The 6,651-nt window shown below is 46.6% G+C and overlaps 1 protein-coding gene across 2 annotated transcripts in view; it reads left to right on the top strand.

Annotated features, from left to right (window-relative positions):
• LOC102301729 (glutamate receptor ionotropic, kainate 5) overlaps nucleotides 1-6,651 on the top strand; it is a 213,033-nt gene that overhangs the window by 14,188 nt on the left and 192,194 nt on the right. For both annotated transcript variants that reach the window (XM_042213460.1, XM_042213459.1), the window contains exon 2: nucleotides 2,579-4,217. The gene's annotated coding sequence lies outside the window, so the exon portion shown is untranslated. The remainder of the gene's footprint in view (nucleotides 1-2,578; nucleotides 4,218-6,651) is intronic.

Here is a 6,651-nt window from a genome sequence, read left to right as displayed (position 1 = left end):
ACAGACACAGACCTTCAGAACAGAACAGGAAATCCAGAACACGATCCTTCAAAATAAAACAGGAAACAGACTGATGTACAACACAACACGGGGACATGAACAGAGCACCAAGGACAGACACAGGTAGGGCTGACAATACACCAAGCTTCAGGTTAACCCTAAACTAATACAGATCAGAAAAAACACAAAACGCTGGGTCAACGACCCAGGACCATGACAGTGTCTTCTTCCCCTCGACTTTTTCGTCTCGTTGGTTTGATTCTGTCCACCTGTGCCACGTTTCTCTGGCTGTCTTCTCGGTCGGTTCATCTTCTTCGTGGTCTCCTGCTCCTGTTCCAGTATTTTGGATTCTGGTACCCTTACTCAGCTTTGGACTGCTAATGGACATTTTTCTCCAGCTTCCAATTAAAGTTGTGTTTTCAGTTTATCCACGTGCCTGCTTGTTAGATTAACCGCTGATTTAAACTGACTGTAGATGTGAGCGTGGATAGCCGGATGAGACCGGTGACCTCTTCCTCTGAGAAAGCTGGGAAAGGCTCCAACCAACCCTGGTGCTAAAATCAGATTTATAAGTTTGTTTGCAGCGTTATCCAAGCTGATGCTGCTTAGTGGCCTTGTACTTGTTCTTTAAATTAGGCATCAGGAAAGTTTCAGCCATATTTCCAGAAGGCCGTGGCAGAATGACACAATTCATTCTGCATCTGGAGACAGCGCAAAAGACACAGTGAGATAACAACATCATTACAAGGGCAGCTGTCCAGTTTTCCAACACACAGACTCACTGGCTGTATGCCATCACACCCCTGCCATTACAAAGTGTTGTTTTCACCACAGGGGGTGCACTGCCCTCACGACACGTGACCATGTGAAGCTAGCCTGCAGCGAACAAAATAGACGAGATCTCCACACAAGGCTGGCTGTTCTTGATTTTACTGAAGATCTTTTTAAGCCTTTCCTCGCTCAAGGCTTCTCTTTGCTGTTTCTTATTTCTAACTGAAATATACAGAAAGTGAAAATAAATTGTTAGCTGCTCTCCACGAAGGGAAAACCAATCCTGCAGGGAGACCTACCTCGGCACCTGTGCAGGTGAAGCCAAAGGGAAGATTGGCTTCACCATGTTTTCTAGTCTTTGGCTTAGAATGAAGTTGGTTTGGAAACATTCAGCGATGCTTCATCTCCTGCTTTGTGTTTGTGCGGGCGCCGTGCTAGCAGTGTCCAAGCGTTGTTGTTTTTTGTTTTGTTTTTTTCCTTTTCATACCACGCCACCCCCCCTGCAATGGCTCTCCGCCCCTAGGGGGCGGGCCCCACACTTTGGGAAGGTCTGAGTTAGATGATGCTACATCAGCCCTTTGTCTTTTCTCCTTCTGGTCCTTTTCCCTGTGTGGACACGATGAACGTGTAAACCTCATTGCTCCTCCCACTCTGCCGTCATTTCAATGTTTTTATTGGCTCCTCTCACTCATCGACTTCTGTTGTTTCTGTGTTTTTGGCTGAAGGAAGTTTTCAATAATCGTGTTTGTTGTTTTCATCTCGACTGAATTTTCTTTTCAGTTTTTTTTGTTAGTTTTTTCTTGTGTGGAAATAAAGATGAGAAGACATTTATAGACAAAGAAGGTGAGGTGAAAGTCTTGTATTTACAAATAGCTTCTTTCCATAATCTCTAAAACAATATAACGTGTAAGTCCTTACTTGTGTGACTGCGTTGTGTTTATGTGAAACCTGTGTCTGTTACTGGCTGCAGGTAAAAATGCTGAATTGGAGGCTTTCTGAGGAGTTTAGAAAGCCTCCAAACACACGACGTTAGACCAGTAGACTCGAGCCCAGCCTGGTTTCATTTTAACTTGTACTGTAATTTAGGCCCTAAAGCTACTGGGTTACGCTCAGGAAAAGATCATGACTTATGTTCCCTTCAATTCAATTCAATCTTATTCTGTTTATATAGCACCAAATCACGGCGCCTTGTATTGTAAGGTGAGAGCCCTACAATGATACAGGGAAAATATACAGTCATATGAACCCTTATGATTAAGTGTCTGGCAACATTGGAAAAGGAAGAAACCTCCAGCTGGGGGGGGTTGTTCTGCAACACCTGGGCGCCAGGATCCAAGACGCCCTGGTGGTCAGTTAGAAAACAAATGCATGTTTGTGCATCACAAAACTTTGGTGTCAAAGCTCAACCAAAGCCGACTGATGGACTCGTGTGACACGTTCCAGTTAAACCTCCTTGGCTGCAGTTTGGTATATGCATCCTCCACCATAAGGCTCCTTAGACTAATATAACTGAGTATATACCACAGCTGAATGAGACCACAGGTTTTAGAAAACAGGCTCTGCAGCATTTGTCTCTGTCATAATACCCTCTTCACTTAATTACGATCTGTGAGGCTTTTCAGCAAAGCAGATGTGATAAAGAGGAAAACATGGGTTTTATATTAAACCTCCTCCAGATCTCCAGTGAAGCTCATATTAAAGCTGAAACGCTCTAAAACTGGAGTCTGAGTTTTTCCCGTTTGGAAAGAATTAACCTGCATTAATACGAATCTGCTGAAACCGAACGCTGTTTTTCTTTTCACTGCAGGTATCATCAGAATCTCCTCGACCTCATCGAATCCATCGTTACCAAAAAAGCCGCAGGCCTGAGCCTTCCTGGCGGCTTTACTGACCTGCCTGCTAATCAGCAGCCCCGCCGGAGGCCGGGACTCTGAGGACACCAAAGACAGAAGACGTCTCGGCTGATCTGGATGCTCTTTGTTTCTGTCATTTCCTGTTTCCACACTGACGCCGATCTGCAGCCTGGACACGGTGGATGTAAAAGAAACCACGCCGCTCTTTTCTCGACACAATTCTTCGCGATGTCGCCTCGCAGGAGGTGACGTGTGGCTCCTCCTAACATGTAGCCAGGACGACCTGAAGAGCCCTCCCACAAACTTTCCTTCAAACAGGCCGATCGCTGCCGGATGAGCGAACGCTCACTCCCACAAAACACAAACTGAGACGCTGAGCGAGGGTTCACAAAGTGCTACCGGCTCATTATCAGCCACGGCGCTTCCTATTTTCATCTTTAATCTTTGTATTCTGAGTAATCATCTTTTTAATTAATGGTGACGGCGGCATGAAATCTTCCCCACCGCCCTCCTTTTCTCCCGGTGCCACCTGAAACCAATTAGCAACAGTAGATCTAGATGGGGATTAGACACGGGGGGAGCAGCCGCGATTAGACACAAACACAACGACAGAAGAAGAGAGCCTGAGAACAAAGCCGGAGGCGGGGTTAGGGAGGGGCCCGCCGTCCATTCTGGGTGATCGATAGAAGGGAGGAGTAGATATGGATACGGCCGGATTGGGGAGGCAACCCTCAGCAGACGCAACAGCCAGGTGTGAGTCAACAGGTGGAGTCGATTGTGGGTGCCCAGATTCGTGACTGACAGGAGCTCCGGCCGCCCGGGACTCTTTGTCATTCCCTGCACGGAGCGGCAGAGCACGAGGAGAGACTCCTGGCTCGTCTCCACAATCAGGGCCAATTAAGAGAATTTGATTATATGCCTTAATCTTGGCAGTCAGGTGGAAAAAGCAGACAGAAGAGAAAGAGGAGGCAGAGCAGGTGCCACCGATACACACCATTATCTCCGTCCATCTCTAATTGAGTTTGTTGCTGCCCTCGCCGGGTGCTCGCCTCATCTCCTCTACAAAAGAAATCTGTCTTCAAGAGTTTTTCTCGAGAGAAAAACAGAACAGAGAAATAAAGGCAAGGCCCTCTGTCTCCTGCCGTAAATGCTCTTTCTTTACCTTCTGCAAACACTTTCACTCGGATCTCCCTTCAGAGACATTCCCCATCTCCCTCACCCTTTCCAAGTCCCTTTTCATCCCACCTTCCAGACACACAGTCCCAGTATGGACATGTCCAGTCTCCCTGCAGTTTTCACAATCTCCATATCAAGAGTGAGATAAAAGTATTATAGAGGAGAGGGCAGAAAGCAGCGAGAGGCTGAATCTGCAGAGGACGGAGCACAGACTTTATTTTCTCCCATCGACCGTCCCCGAAGCTTCAGTTCCTCTTCTTAAACTCCCTCCTCTCCCCTGGAGCTTTTCCAAGCTCTCCTCTGTGGATCGTACTCTCTGCAGTGACCGTCCGACCCGGACTTTTCCCAGACTTAACCGACCTCCGTCATCCGAAGCAATCCTTTGATATCGGCTCCTCGTGTCCTCATCTTCATTCCGTGAGTACTTCAGTTTTCCTGCCTCCTCTCCCTCTCTCCTTCCTCTGTCCCTCCCAGTTTTGTTCCAAGATGATGTGATGGATGGAAACAGGCAGTCGCAGTATCACACAAAGGTTTGCTAGGCTGAGGTTTGTTGAGACTGAAACAGGTTCTGGCTTCTTCTCCTGAATTCGGGGGCTGTTGCTTGGATTGAACATGTTGGACTCATTCATGTGACAAGAGGAACATGCTAACACTGCAAACACATAAGAACTGTCATTTTCACTTCACTGCACCAACAATATTCAATATTCACACCATTCACGACTGCACCTGTCAGGGTGAGCTGCTCGCACCATTGATCGACATCTCTATGTAACATGGTGTTAGCATCAGCAGGAAGCTGTGTTATCTTTTCCCCGAGAATCCAGAAACCCATTAGTGACAGAGCGGTGGTGATGTCCATCGTTTATGTACAGGCTGTGGTTAAATGCTGAGATGTTGTTGTGCTACATTTTGTTGAAGACTCTTATTTTGAAGGGAACAGTTGACGGTGATATTCCCGGTGGCTCATCAGTGGATATAAACTTCCTGGACATTTGTTCAGTGAAGATCTTGTTTCTTTCCACTTTGATCCTTCTGCTGGTGCAGGTGAGAGCGCCGTGTCGGCTGCTGTGCTGCATGCAGAGACAAAGGCGTGACCCTGTGGGAGGCGTGCAGGTTTGTGGCTTCCTGCCGTCGTCTGAACCGCTGCTGCACACGACTGCGACGCAGCACACATTTTTACTCCTGGTGCTTTGAATCGATCAGGTCGATTTTTGATATTTGCTGTGCTGCTTTAGTTATAGGCAAAACTTTAGAGGGATAAAAGTTTAATGATGGCAAACATATGGTGTGAGTAGTAGCTGCGCTTTTTTGCCCCTTTTATTGAACACATTCGGCACCAAAGACAACAGATCTGGTGTCAGATACAGCATGAATGGCAGAGACAGGTAGGGGCTGGTTGCAAAGTGGCTTGCAGCATCACTGTGACGTTTACTAACTGGTTATCAGCTGATTTGAGCTGGCATTAACCTCCTAAGACCCGAACTCTTCCACAGCAGCATTTTTAATTTCACTTTGATATTTGGGCTGATTGGGACCTTATGAAGGTAAAAACAAAGAATTACCAATTTTCTTTTTACCTGATTTTTGTTTCTAAGGAAGATCAGAGCCACACATGAGGACATTTGTTTAAAATGTTGATAGAACAGTAGCAGGATAACGTCCTCGTAAGTGGATATCAGGCCCTTGTAGAGCAAAATTGAGTATTTTGGTCTAAATAACCCAAAATGTGACGTCCACATATGTGGACGCAGGTCCTAGGAGGTTAAGAATAGTTGCCTGGATTTTACATCCAGTATCACTTATGCTTCCTGCTAATATGAGCTGAGACTCACTCTTGTTTTTGGAAATCTCCGCTAACAGAAAGCTCCCAAAGTCCGCTATGGTGGGCTCCTGCAGGTCAGCGTGTTCTCCTCCGTGCACAGCTAGGTGTGAGCTATGCAGAGTTTGATGAAAAGTACAGCGAGTAAAAGAAATGCAGCTCTTCTCATAAGTGGATGAAATCGCTGGAGTGCTTTGGAAGGTCTTTGCTGTCGTGTGAACTACCAGCAGCTTCAAAGGTTATGGATGAAACGGAGAAAACACGAGAGCAAAGCTGGATTTACTCAGACGCAGAGTTTGGACGCCTCTCAGCATACAAGTCGCTGCATTGTTGAACACACACACATCCTGTGATAACACCGTTATCTCTGCTCCTTGAAGGTGTACGCAGAAATCCACCAATAAAGGACATTTCAGAGAATAGCGTCGTCTCGAGTCTGGCAGTAATCTGGTGACTGTCCAACAGAGATGCTAATGGCCAATTCTGCATCATTTTAATGTTAAAATGATCGTTTGTTAATCACAGCTGTGTGTTCCTGTTAGATGAGCCAAAACTTTCTATTTCCTCCCTCCGACTCTAAAGTCCAAGGACGAGGCTGAGGACGAAGTGAAATTACAGGTGAAACCCCTTTGCTGGAAAATAGGCCATAATTATTACTGTGGAGCTTTGGCTACATATTTAAACGCCACGCCTCATCCAGACACAGATCCACTTCCTCTGGGGATTAACTTATACCATCCTGTGTGTCTTCCCTCCTCTCCTCCTCCTCTCCCTCTCTGTCCATCTTTTCTAAATCTCTGTGCTGGATATAGCCTGCATCCTAAATGTGCCTCCCTCCTCCTCCTCTTCCTCTCCTCTGCATGTGTTGGACTGCGTCATCGTAGGCGTCCGGCGGTCAGGCTCCGTGCGCCCTGCATTCAATCCTTCATCTTTTTATGTGCGATAATAGTACAGAAGACTCAGGAGTCATGGTCCCACGTAGGAAGAGCAGATCAATGAGTCTTTATTCAGCTGGTGAACCCCCGTGTG

Source organism: Haplochromis burtoni, unplaced genomic scaffold, assembly GCF_018398535.1.
Source record: "Haplochromis burtoni strain Fernald_Lab_line unplaced genomic scaffold, NCSU_Asbu1 Contig_444, whole genome shotgun sequence".
Classification (NCBI taxonomy): Eukaryota; Metazoa; Chordata; class Actinopteri; order Cichliformes; family Cichlidae; genus Haplochromis; species Haplochromis burtoni.
The sequence above is the reverse complement of the archived record's forward strand: the minus strand, read 5'-3'. Positions and strand labels throughout refer to the sequence as shown.